Source organism: Oryx dammah, unplaced genomic scaffold, assembly GCF_014754425.2.
Source record: "Oryx dammah isolate SB20612 unplaced genomic scaffold, SCBI_Odam_1.1 HiC_scaffold_28, whole genome shotgun sequence".
Lineage (NCBI taxonomy): Eukaryota > Metazoa > Chordata > Mammalia > Artiodactyla > Bovidae > Oryx > Oryx dammah.
In genome coordinates, this window is record NW_024070212.1 from 16780550 (window position 1) to 16794830 (window position 14281).

The 14281-nt window shown below is 41.5% G+C and overlaps 1 pseudogene; it reads right to left on the reverse strand.

Annotated features, from left to right (window-relative positions):
• Positions 1 to 8720: 8720 nt before the first annotated feature.
• LOC120855820 lies at positions 8721 to 8991 on the reverse strand (annotated as a pseudogene).
• Positions 8992 to 14281: the final 5290 nt, after the last annotated feature.

Consider the following 14281-nt stretch of genomic DNA (forward strand, 5'->3'; position numbering starts at 1 on the left):
GAATAGAAGGACTTAATACCATAGAACTGCACCTTTAAAATTGTTTAAGAGGAAATATTTAATGTTACATGTATTTTATCATAATTAAAAATAATTTTAAAATGTAGAAAACAAGGCTCATTTACCAGCTCATTATATGAGGCTTATTATCAGAAATGACATCACAAGGGAAGAAATAAATATTCCTTAAGGATATAGGTACAAAAAAGATCTTCATGACCCAGATAATCATGATGGTGTGATCACTAATCTAGAGCCAGACATCCTGGAATGTGAAGTCAAGTGGGCCTTGGAAAGCATCACTATGAACAAAGCTAGTGGACGTGATGGAATTCCAGTTGAGCTGTTTCAAATCCTGAAAGATGATGTTGTGAAAGTGCTGCACTCAATATGCCAGCAAATTTGGAAAACTCAGCAGTGGCCACAGGACTGGAAAAGGTCAGTTTTCATTCCAACCCCAAAGAAAGGCAATGCCAAAGAATGCTCAAACTACCACACAATTGCACTCATCTCACATGCTAGTAAAGTAATGCTCAAAATTCTCCAAGCCAAGCTTCAGCAATACATGAACCGTGTACTTCCTGATGTTCAAGCTGGTTTTAGAAAAGGCAGAGGAACCAGAGATCAAATTGCCAACATCCGCTGGATCATGGAAAAAACAAGAGAGTTCCAGAAAAACATCTACTTCTGCTTTATTGACTGTGCCAAAGCCTTTGACTGTGTGGATCACAATCAACTGTGTAAAATTCTGAAAGAGATGGGAATACCAGACCACCTGACCTGTCTCTTGAGAAATCTGTATGCAGGTCAGGAAGCAACAGTTAGAACTGGACATGGAACAACAGACTGGTTCCAAATAGGAAAAGGAGTACATCAAGGCTGTATATTGTCACCCTGCTTATTTAACTTCTCTGCAGAGTACATCATGAGAAACGCTGGACTGGAAGAAACACAAGCTGGAATCAAGATTGCCGGGAGAAATATCAATAACCTCAGATATGCAGATGACACCACCCTTATGGCAGAAAGTGAAGAGGAACTAAAAAGCCTCTTGATGAAAGTGAAAGCGGAGAAAGTGAAAGTGGAGAAAGTGAAAGTGGAAAAGTTGGCCTAAAGCTCAACATTCATAAAAACGAAGATCATGGCATCTGGTCCCATCACATCATGGGAAATAGATGGAAAAACAGTGGAAACAGTGTCAGACTTTATTTTTGGGGTCTCCAAAATCACTGCAGATGGTGACTGCAGCCATGAAATTAAAAGACGCTTAATCCTTGGAAGAAAAGTTATGACCAACCTAGATAGTATATTCAAAAGCAGAGACATTACTTTGCTGACTAAGGTCCATCTAGTCAAGGCTATGGTTTTTCCAGTAGTCATGCATGGATGTGAGAGTTGGACTGTGAAGAAAGCTGAGTGCCAAAGAATTGATGCTTTTGAACTATGGTGTTGGAGAAGACTCTTGAGAGTTCCTTGGACATCCAACCAGTCCCAAGGACATCCAACCAGTCCATTCTGAAAGAGATCAGCCCTGGGATTTCTTTGGAAGGAATGAAGCTGAAGCTCCAGTACTTTGGCCACCTCATGTGAAGAGTTTACTCATTGGGAAAGACTGTGATGCTGGGAGGGATTGAGGGCAGGAGGAGAAGCGGGTGACAGAGGATGAGATGGCTGGATGGCATCACTGACTTGATGGACGTGAGTCTGAGTGAACTCTGAGAGTTGGTGATGGACAGGGAGGCCTGGCATGCTGCGATTAATGAGGTCACAAAGAGTCAGACACAACTGAGCGACTGAGCTGAACTGAACTGAAGGATATAGGTTAAAAAATTCTCTATAAAATACTAGCAAACTAAATCCATTACTCTGTATGAAAGATTATACACCACGAGCAAGAGGAGTTTATTCCTGGAATGCAAGGTTGTTTGAACATATATTATCAATCAATGCAATGCAGCATATTCATAAAATAAAGACAAAAAACCACACGACCATTTCAGTAAGTATTTGACAAAATGTAATGTCCTTTCATGATAAAAAGAAAAAAAAAAGTTGAAATAGAAAGAAAAGTTCTTAACTTCAAACGGTCATCTAAGAAAAACCCACAGGCAACTTCATACTTAATGGTGAAAGACTAGATGTATATCACCAACGTCAGGAATAGTACAAGATTGTATACTCTTGCCACGTCTACTAAATTATTAAATATTGTAGAGAAAGCTCTTGCTAGGGCAATTAGGTAAGAAAAAAAGATACCCAGACTGGAGAGGAAGATATAAAATGTTTCCTGTTTGTAGATTGCATGATCTGTATATAGATAATCTTAAGGAATTCACACATGAAATAGTATTAGAATGAATAAGCAAGTTCAGTGAGATTGCAGGATACAATATCAGTATACATAAATCAGTCTTTACACAAGTCTTTGTAAATTTGTAATTTTGTAAATTTGTAAAATTGTAAATTTGTGTAAGTATGTCTTCACACAAGTAATGAATAACCTGAATGTGAAGGTAGAATGATTTCTTTCACAATAGCATTAAAAAACAACAGGAATAAAATAAACACGTGCAACACTTACTTATACACTGAAAACTACAAAAGATGATTGAAAGAAATTCAAGATGATAAATGAAAAGATACTTTGCGTTCATGAATTTGAAGGTCTAATATTGTTAAGATGGTAACACTCCCTAAATTGATCTGCAAATTCACAAAATTTCTACAAGAATCCTTGCTCCCTCTTTCGCAGAAATTGACAAGCAGATCCTAAAATTCAAATGGAAATGTAAGGGGCCCCAAATAGGCGAAATAATCTCAGAAACCCCCGCCTCCCCAAAGTTAGAGGATTCCCACATTCCAATTTCCAAACTTTCCACAAAGATACAGTAGTGCAGGCTTGTTACACTAGTATAAGAAGTTCAGAAACAAATTGTTACATTTTTGATCAACTGATTTTGACAAGACTGGCCAGACAGTTCAACTGGGGAAAGAGTAGTCTTTTCAACAAATGGTACTGGGACAACTCAATATCTATAGGTGAAAGGATAAAGTTGGACCATTACCTCATAATATATATATATAAACTAATTCAAAATGGATCATAGAACTAAATGTAAGTAGGAAAACTGTAAAATTCAGCAAGAATGTAAATGTAAACCTTCATGGCCATGAATTAGGTGATGGTTTCTTAGCTACGATACCAAAAGTCTAATATCAGAAAGAAAAAAGAAAAGAGAGATTGAGTTTATCAAAATTTAAAAATTCCTTTGCATTTTCAAGTACACCTGCTCAGTTGGTAAAGAATCCACCTGCAATGTGGGAGACCCCAGTTTGATTTCTGGGTTGGGAAGATCCACTGGAGAAGGGATAGGCTACCCACTCCAGTATTCTAGGGTTTCCCCTGTGGCTCAGCTGGTAAAGAATCTACCTGCAATGTGGGAGACCTGGGTTTGATCCCTGGGTTGGGAAGATCCCCTGGAGAAGGGAAAAGTATTCACTCCAGTATTCTAGCCTGGAGAATTCAATGGACTGTATAGTCCATGAGGTTGCAAAGAGTTGGACATGACTGAATAACTTTCACTTTCACTTGAGAGAATGAGTAGATAACCCAAAGAATGAAAGAGAATATTTATTTGTAAATCATATATCTGATTAAGGAAGTCATATCTGATTAAGGACTTTTATCCAGAGTATATAAGAACACTTAAAACAACAATAAAATGAAAAAAAAAAAAAACTGTTCTAAATGGACAAAGGATTTGAATAAATTGACAATAAAGTACAGACGAGAATAGACAGAAACCAGAAATCTAGAAGCCTAGAGGTTTGGAAAGTTACATACTTCTGTGAAAGTTGCTCAGTCGTGTCTGACTCTTTGCAAGCCCATGGACTGTAGTCCACTCTAGGCCAGAATACTGGAGTGGATAGCCTTTCCCTTCTCCAGGGGATCCTTCCAACCCAGGGACTGAACCCAGGTCTCCCACATGGGTGGATTCTTTACCAGCTGAGCCACAAGGGAAGTCCAAGAATACTGGAGTGGGCAGCCTAGCCCTTCTCCAGGGGATCTTCCCAACCCAGGAAATGAACTGGGGTCTCTTGCATTACAAGCAGATTCTTTACCAACTGAGCTATCAGGGAAGTCCCTTATATACTTCTATACCATTCTGTTTTATCTCTTTATATTAATAAAGAGTTAATATATTAAGTGTCTTCATATTAATATAAAGAGATAAAACAGAATGGTTTTGAGAGAATTAAAGCTCAGATTTTCAGCCAAGATTGAAGTTTAAGGCCATCCCACTGAAGTCAATTTTTTCAATAGTGTCAAACAAGGTAAGTTGACAAAGGCATTTGAAAAGAAGGCAAATAAATAACAGAATGTTTTCTGGAAAATAAATTTGGTTATCATTATTGACATGTAGAACTGACTGGAAGCAAATAGAAGCCTAGGAAACTTTCCAGGAATCATATCACCAAAGCAACCACAGGCTCAAACAAAACAAAACATGCCTCCAAGATCCTTAAAACCACACTTGGTTGGAAAGTGAGCTGCAAAAGTTACCTAATAAGGATTGTACAATCCACAATGCATGCTTCAGATTTGATCATACAAAAGCAATAGGTAGAACACAGGAAAAGGAGTTCCTTACAGAAAGTGGAATCAAGACCTTAACACAGAGCTTTTATCACTTCTGCATGTTTGGGCTCAGTTCAGTTTCATCGCTCAGTCGTGTCCAACTCTTTGCAACACCATGGACTGCAGCACACCAGGCTTCCCTGTCCATCACCAACTCCCAGAGATTGCTCAAACTCATGTCCATCGAGTCAGTGATGCCATACAACCATCTCATCCTCAGTTGTCCCCTTCTTCTCCTGCCTTCCATCTTTCCCAGGATCAGGGTCTTTTCCAATGAGTCAATTCTTCACATCGGTTAAAGGACTGGAGTTTCAGCTTCAGCATCAGTCCTTCCAATGACTATTCAGGACTGATTTCCTTTAGGATTGACTGGCTAGATCTCCTTGCAGTCCAAGGGACTCTCAAGAGTCTTTTTCAACACCACAGTTCAAAAGCATAAATTCTTTAGTGCTCAGGTTTCTTTATAGTCTAACTCTCACATCCATACATGGCTACTGTAAAAACCGTGGCTTTGACTAGACGGACCTTTGTTGGCAAAGTGATGTCTCTGCTTTTTAATATGCTGTCTAGGTTGGTCATAGTTTTTCTTCCAAGGAGCAAGCATCTTTCAGTTTCATGGCTGTGGTCACCATATGCAGTGATCTTGGAGCCCCCCAAAATAAAGTCTCTTACTGTTTCCATTGTTTTCCCATCTATTTGCCTTTAAGTGATGGGACAGAATGCCATGATCTTAGTTTTCTGAATGTTGAGGGTTGTTTTTTTTTTTTTTTTGAGAGGAGACAACTGACTTTTGAATTGTCTGTGCATTTTTTTAGATGGAGTTACTGAGAATGAAAATAAGTTTTAAGCCAACTTTTTCACTCTTCTTTTTCACTTTCATCAAAAGGCTCTTAGTTCTTCTTCGCTTTTTGCTACAAGGGTGGTGTCATATGGCTTCACAATATTCACAGAACTGAATTTCAGGAAACTAGGGCCTGACTGCTATGTGTCTTCCCATTATTTCCTCTTGCATATGGTAGTTTCTATTTAGTTTTCCTGTATCTGTTTCACCCTTGGTTCCTGGGTAATAGGAAGAAATGGTTCATCTGCTTACCTCATAGTCTGATGAACCAATAGAAGCCATAGGAAGATATGATAGAGACAATTACATGCCATCCAGCAGCTTTATATTTTGAGTTAGATGAAACTATGATGTTTCTTCCTTGGGGACTGTTTTCTGCATAGGAACCAAAAGGAGTAAACAGATCTTTGAACACCATAAGCGTAGACTGTGACAGTAACTTGAAGAGCTCACCAGCATCTACTTTCCTCTTTTTTCTGGGCACATTGATAAATTAAATTTCTTGATTTTCTAAGGTAGATAGGACCATGTGACTAATTTTGAGTCAAGCCAATGAATAAAAACAGGGCTATCTCTGCCTTACTCAGTCTATTGCCCTTTTCTTATATCTGGAATTCAGAGAACAAGGCCCTCAGTGATGGTAAGACCATACAGTGGAAGGAACCTGGCTCCCTTTATGACTGAGTGGAGCGAAGACCTTGCAAACTCACACTGGAATTGGAAATGAGTAAGAAATAACTTCTGGGAATTCCCTGGCTGCCCACTGGTTAGTACTTCATGCTTTCACTGCTGTGGCCCAGGTTTAAATGTTGGTCAGGGAACTACAGTCCTGCAACCCTCACAGTATGGCCAGGAAAAAAAAAAAAAAAGGAAGAGAGATAAGGAAAAAAAAGAAAAGAAAAAAAGAAAAAGAAATAAATTCTACTGGATAGAGCTGCAATAACAACTTGAAAATGTTAGCTGCTCAGTTGTGTTCGACTCTTTGTGACCCTATGGACTTAGCCCACCAGGCTCCTCTGTCTATGGAATTCTCCAGGCAAGAATACTGGAGTGGGTAGTCATTTTCTTCTCCAGGAGATCTTTCTGACTCAGGGATCAAACCCAGGGATTGAACCCAGGTCTCCAGCTTTGGAGGCAGATTCTTTACCATCTGAGCCACCAGGGAAGCCCACAGCTTAGAGGGTGTTCATTGTAGTGGCTTACCCATGCTGCCATGAAGACTAATGAAGATAGTTATGTGGCAGCCTGGATGGAAGAGGAATTTGGGGAGAATGGGTACATGTATATGTATGGTGGAGTCCCTTTGCAGTCTACCTAAAACTATCACAGCACTGTTAATTAGTTATACTCCAATATAAAACAAAATGTTTATAAAAAAATTTTTAAATGGTAGCATGGTTAGAGCACAATTTTTTCCCTGTTTGTTTGGCTAGTTGATTTTTGTTCTAGGAGGCACTGTTTACTTGGTAAACCTTATTTGCCAATTAAACAGAAAGGTATTTAGGATAACAAGATATTGAGGGTAAAGATTTTTTCAGTAGACTTAATAAATTTAAAGAATGCAATCAGATAAAAATGTTATGATCAAGAGAGTCACTATAGCTTGAATTATACCTTTTAATATTATTTCTTATATTATTTTATTTCACAGTTGAAAATATGTCCTGTTTTTGGATTTCTCTTGTGGTCCACTGGTTAAGAATCTGCCTTGCAGTGCAGAACACAAGTTTTGTTCATGATCTGGGAAGATTCCACATGCCAGGGGGCAACTAAGCCTATGTGCCACAACCGCTGAAGCCCACACACCCTAGAGCCCGTGCCCTTCAGCAAGAGAAGCCACCACAAATAGAAGCACATGAACAGTGACTGGAGTAGACCTGCTCACTACGACTAGAGGAAGCCCACGTGAAGCAACGGAGCCCCAGTGCAGCCAAAAGTAAAATAAATAAATAAAAACTTTAATAATTTTAAAAAAGAAAGTCTCTTTCTATACTGCCAAAGGAAAATTTGCTTTGTTTCTCAGCAACATAAAAAAGAAGCACACTTTTTATATAAATATAAACATACACACGTGTATACGAATGCATAGTTGGTAATTCTATTGCGTTTCATTTCACTGTAAACATTTTTATACTCTAGAGAGATGGGGATGGGCTTTCTAGTCCTCACTTTCTGTGGTTCCTGCTGTACTGTGTATGAAGTAAACCGTTTCATACCTGGGAATACAGGGGATGAGCTTTTGTGTGTCACTCTGGGAGATTCCAAGATTCCAGATCTGGTATGCATGGGTGTGTATGTATGTTTGCATGAGGGATGGTGTAGGGAGTGAAGTACATCCTTCTCAAAGACTGTAAAGGCCCAAGGCAAGCATTTTGAGTCCTCCTCATCTGCTTTCTGGCACAGAGTGGACACCCAGGGAATGGAAGAGGGTTGATGGAGACGACTAAAGTTGAGGGATCTTTGGGTATGCTTGGGAATCTGAATTATGGGTATCAGAAAGAAAGGTGTGAGGAGGAGCAGATTCACATAGATTGGAATAGCATCCCCTGAAATAAACAAGAAATGGATGGATAAGTCAGCAGTCTGAAAGCTGGATTTGGGGAATGGGGTAGAGAGGAGGAGTTCACAATTAGTTCAGACAGGCACAGACTAGACTCCAGTGTGACTCACTGACTTGTAAGAGGAGAGCCCTGCTCCAGCCCTGGCTGCCCAAATGAACAGCCTCTGGGTAGTGTTGTACAACCTCCCATTTCCAGCCCTTAATCCTCAGGAATACTTAATACTAGGAATACTCATTGAGGGCAACTTCCCACCCAACTGTTATCAGGACCAGATGCTTCTGAATGAACCCCTTCCTCACCCACCTGTCTAGATATAGGTCTTACTTTACGAAGGAAAGGAATGAAATTGAGTCAGACCACCACACACACAGTCAGGAATGGAAAATGCATTTAATGGTGGAAGAACAAAGCTGATCCACTTGTTTTCACCTTAAGCCCCTCTTTCAGGTGAATCCTGAGCACCTGAAGGCTAAGGTTCTAAGGTACTCAGATCTTCAGCCTAACTCAGAGGGTAGAGGCCCAGTGTGTTTGGGAAAGAAAGCTTCATGGCACACACTTTAGGGTGTAAATTAAGAAGGTCTGTGACTCAGGGTGACACAAGGCAAATGGGACTCCTAATCAGAGTAGGGAAGGTCAACATCTGATGGTTGGTTCCTCTAAGGCTAGGCTGTAGCCCATCTCACTTCTGCTTAGTTTTCTGTTGAGTTGGTGCTAGAGTTGACTGTTGAGGAGCAGGGCTCTGGAAACTTGGGGTGACAGGGCTCTGGAACCTCGGGTTGGCATGGGTCAGAAATCCTGTAGTGACAGGGCTCTGGTATTTTGGTGTGGCAAAGCTCCTTGGTTTGGGGGATGCATGGTTGCTGGGGAGGAAGCTGGCAGGGACGTTTCACCTGCTGCTGTTGAGACTGGGAAAGTGGGATTCAGGGCTGCTTCTTCTCATGGGAACTCATGCCTCAAAGGCAGCTGGACCTAGAGACAGAACAGATGGTTTAAATAGGGATTAACTAGGGAAGAAGCCACATTCAATGCCATTCTACATCTCTTCAAAAGCATATGTTCTTCTCCCCCCTCTCTACCACAAAGAATGCTTTAATGATTTCTGAACCTTTGAAAAGGAGGATTGTAAAGGTGATCGTTCTGCTGCACTTGAACATAGCTTCTCCCAGTGCTCTTCTTCCTGGCACATCTTAAAACCCAATAAGCAACACAACACACTTGCAGGCTCCTGACAGGCATGTGAGATCACAGTGTTGGATCATATGGAAATGTGATATTATTTAGAAAAACAAAAAACAAAACCCAGTAACTTCAGCCCTTGCACACACAGAATGGCTGTTTTGTTGTTCAGTTGCTAAGCCATGTCTGACTCTTTGTGACCCTAGAGTCAAGACTGCAGTGTTCTAGGCTTACTTGTCCTTCACTATCTCTTGAAGTTTTCTCAGACTCATGTCTATTGAGTTGGTGGTGCCATCCAACCATCTCATACTCTGTCACCCCCTTCTCCTCCTGCCCTTGATCTTTCCCAGCATCAGGGTCTTTTCCAATGAGTCAACTCTTTGCATCAGGTGGCCAAAGTATTGGAGTTTCAGCTTCAGCATCAGTCCTTCCAATGCATATTCAGAGTTGATTTCCTTTAGGACTGACTGGTTTGATCTCCTTGCAGTCCAAAGGACTCTCAAGACTCTTCTCCAGCATGACAGTTTGAAAGCATATAAATAACTACTGACTTCTAAAGAACCTACACAAATCCACTTCTGGCTTCACTTACACCCTCAAATGTTTTCCTTATTCCTGCTTGTTCAGGTAGTATCCAGCCACCATGGATCACAGATGGCCTGAAATGGTGTTTTGGGAGGCTTTACTACAGCAGGACTTCCAGAAATTACCTGTCTTCCTGAACCACATTAGCACTTTACTTGTCCTCATCACCTCATGAGGGTGACTTTCTGTTGTACACTGTAATTTAGCTCTTCATGTCCATGTCTTATTTTTCTGAATAAATTGTAGTCTCATGGAGTAAATTCACTGTTGCCTATATTGTTTTTTAGCACTAAAGGGCCAAACACAGTGAATATTCACAAAACAATTTGTTGAAGAATAAAATTCTCTGTATTGAAATTATGAATAAAGAAGTAATTTAAATGCTATTAAGAGTGCTGTGGCTGTTAGTATTATTCCTTATCCTGCCAACTGTGGGTCCTTGCACAAGCCAGTCCCCTTCTCACTGACACACAAGAAGTGATGGCACAGAACTGAGAAAGTCTTCAGTTCAATTCAGTCACTCAGTAATGTCCGACTCTTTGCAACCCCATGAATCGCAGCACGCCAGGCCTCCCTGTCCATCACCATCTCCCAGAGTTTACCCAAACTTAAGATAAAGTCTTAAGTCCCTTCAAGCCTGAGCTATAATTGCTTTTAAAATAAATATATTCCTGAAGGTTAACATTCTAATGGCTGGACTTTTAATAGTGGGGGAAAAGACACCAAGAATACCAAGGAGATTCCAACAGAAGTCAAATACATTGAGGGAATGATAAAAGGTTGCAAGAAAAAAGACTCACCTGCTACATGGAAAAGGGCAAGCTGTGTGGTCACTCAGATCTGGTGTGGTGTGCCCAACCAACTGGCTTTTTTATAGGGAATGAGACCTGTCTTGAGGAACAGAATATTTTCAGGTTGCTATGTTTTCATTTTTGCCTGCCAAACATGATTCATCCTACACCCCCTCATTTAACAGTTGGCTCAGCTTTTGTGATGAAATTGCCAACTTATTTTCGCATTTGCTGTCTGACAACAGTCACGTAGGCCTTACCTCCACTAAGCACACTTTGCACCGTCGTCTGGAGTTTATGATGAGGGTGATATGGGCTGAAAGGAGAGAGAAGTTCTAGGACTGCTGACTAAAAATGAGCCTGCTTTCTAGAAGTTCCTAATCCTTAGTATAGACTGGACTTGGACTGCTTAACATTTGAAGTGGATGTGGAGGGGCTCTTCTGGGAGGCCAAAGTCATGGTGGTATGAATTTCCTCAGGTTGGAAAAAAGTAATAATTTTATTTATCCATCATTCAGTGTAGCCTGGAAGAGGGAAGGAAATGCTGAAATGATTCTTTGGGTCCTAAAAAGCCTTTACTCCAAGAAAGGCTTCAGAGTCAATAGCAGAAGGGCATAGGGACCGTGATGAGTGAAAACACTGGTGAAGACAGTTTCTGCAGCCCCAGAACAACCTGGAAATTCTGGGGCATCCACTTGTTCTGTCTTATGTGACAGCAGGCCATGAAGACCCTGCCTCTCAGGGTTACCACTTCCTAGAGACCACATAGGGAGGAGAGATACAGGATTCCTTAACCTTTATAAAGAGTTCATTCTGCTCAAGATGCAATGAAGCTGAGGTTACTAACCCAGATTGACCTCAAACATGCAATCTGTTTCCAGCTGCTGTATTTGGAAAATCCAGATTATTCTTTAAACCCTAGTGTCTGGGTGGTCCCTTCCTTCTTACACTGCTTACCTACATGTTTGTGGAGCAGCTGCTGGCTCCAGAGCTGTGTCACTTCCCCTGAACTTGAGCCGACCAGACAGGCACCACCAGAGGCTCCTCCCACTGGGTCCCCTTAGCCATTCCTCTACCTCCATCCCCACCTGGCACTCTGTGTGGTATCTGCTTAGTGGGTTGATGATCTTAGAATGGATGCATGAATGAATGACACTATTTGCTATGAGACACCCAGAGGCTGCTTGGGGAATGGGTAGGGCATTTCTTATAAAAGGAACTTCACCCTTGTGACAGACCTCACAATATGGGCTGAGAGGAGGGGTAAGGGCTCATCAAGACACAGATGTTTCTGCTAGTATGCCAAACCACCTGTTTCTCTAGAGTTTATGCAGTTACTTCCCTGTGGGCAAAGGGCCAATGCCACCACCATGCCTGAGTTCCAGGCCTCGTCTACTAATTTAGTTCTTCTTTAGACTTGGGTACAAGCATTTTCTCACCCAAACCATATCTCTTAAGGACCCTATGGAAGGAGTTCCAAGTGCACCTTGCTGCTGATCTGGTGGGATTCTCAGACCTCGGGTGAACTGCTTCCTGCTCGTTGGTCCTCCAAGATACTGCTCGTGGAGCTGGCAGACCTGAACCTCAGCTCAGCGGCTGAACCGCTGCCTCTCATGTCTCTCCTGGACCCACATCCCTGGGTGCAAAGGGGAACTGTCATTCAATATTCTCTAAGCTTTGACCTGGTGAACGTGACTGACTTGTGCCTCCTTTTCCTCAGCAACACTTTCCCTCTCCAGTTCCTGGAATTTCCTCTTTATTCTTCTGCTTTCGTCAAAAATGCACTGAATAGTTGAGTATTAAGGTCATTTCTACTATATATGGAAGCTCATTTTATTCACTAGCAATGCTGGATTAGGCAGTGTATTTTCCGGGAAACCATATGGCTTCTGAGTGCAACAAGCCTCTCCCCACATGCCCTTGACTCTTACACTGATGCATTTCTCAGGATAATAGGATGCTGCTAATTTTCTTATGGCTTGGTTTTGCTGGTTAACTGTGCTAGATACCTCTTGGGCATCCCTACAGATTTTCTCTGTTTTACTGGTTATCCACACACTGTCACATGGTCCTTTCTGTATAGATTTGCATGGGCTTTGTATAGAACCTCCTCTCCCTTCCTGAGCCAAGGCTTCTATTATACTACCATTCAGGAAACCTGTGGAACACACTGCACCCTTGTGTGTTCAGTCCAGAAGTGTGGGGGCAGTTAATGCACATGAAACCAAATTGGACAAATGGTGGTAGTGAAGGCTATGGATAAATACTTCTTGCCTTCATCCCCAGGTGAGATCATCTCTTTGAGATCTCATCAAAGAGTTCTAAGATCATTTCCTAAAGATCCTCAAAAGGTCCCATGGGCTTGAACACCAGTTATTCCTGTTGATATGCAAAAAGATAATAAGAAACAGAAGTGTTAGTGGCTCAGTTGTGTCTGATTCTTTGTGACCCAATGGACTGTAGCACACCAGGCTGCTCTATTAGTAATGTCTCCTTGAATTTCTTCTTTCTCAGTTATCCCTGTATCCATCATTCCTTTCCTCTGATATCACATTTCCAAATAAACCCCTGCCCGTGAGGCTTAGAATCAGGTACAGCTTTCTGGAGAAGTCAGGTTAGGACAATTATGGAACAGGCCTGTAATTCACAAAGCATATATATATATATATATATATAGATGTACAGTCATTCAGAAAATGGAAATCAATGCTCAGAGCACATAAATCAGATAGATCATTGTAAGAAAGTTGGGTTTGACCTATGTGCCTTCTGAGACTTTGGAAATGTTGGAGTGGCTGAGGACAGTACTTCTGAGAGAGTCGATTCTTAGGTAGGTTGATAAGAAGTCCTGAGTCCTCGAGGAGGAGAGAGAGGTCTGGGGTTCTGAAGGAGGAGAAAAGGACAAACATTTTTTTCACTTAAGCCCAGACAGAGCTGATGATTGCACAACAAAACAAGCCAGCTTAAACTCTGTACCAATGATAATATAACAACAATGTACCCTGCTTGAGGACCTGTTTCTCTCTGAGAACCTTCCGACTAATCCTATCTTAAAATGTATATTATGAAAGTCGGTTCAGTTCAGTTCAGTTCAGTTCAGTTCAGTCGATCAGTCATGTCCGACTCTTTGCAACCCCATGAACTGCAGCACGCCAGGCCTCCCTGTCCATCACCAACTCCTGGAGTTCACTCAGACTTATGTCCATTGAGTCAGTGATACCATCCAGCCATCTCATCCTCTGTCGTCCCCTTCTCCTCCTGCCCCCAATCCCTCCCAGCATCAGAGTCTTTTCTAATGAGTCAACTCTTCACATGAGGTGGCCAAAGTACTGGAGTTTCAGCTTTAGCATCAGTCCTTCCAAAGAAATCCCAGGGCTGATCTGCTTCAGAATGAACTGCTTGGATCTCCTTGCAGTCCAAAGGACTCTCAAGAGTCCTCTCCAAAACCACAGTTCAAAAGCACCAATTCTTCAGCGCTCTGCCTTCTTCACAGTCCAACTCTCACATCCATGCATGACCACAGAAAAACCATAGCCTTGACTAGACGGACCTTAGCTGGCAAAGTAATGTCTCTGCTTTTGAATATGCTATCTAGGTTGGTCATTTTCTTCCAAGGAGTAAGCATCCTTTAATTTCATGGCTGCAGTCACTATCTGCAGTGATTTTGGAGCCCAGAAAAATAAAGTCT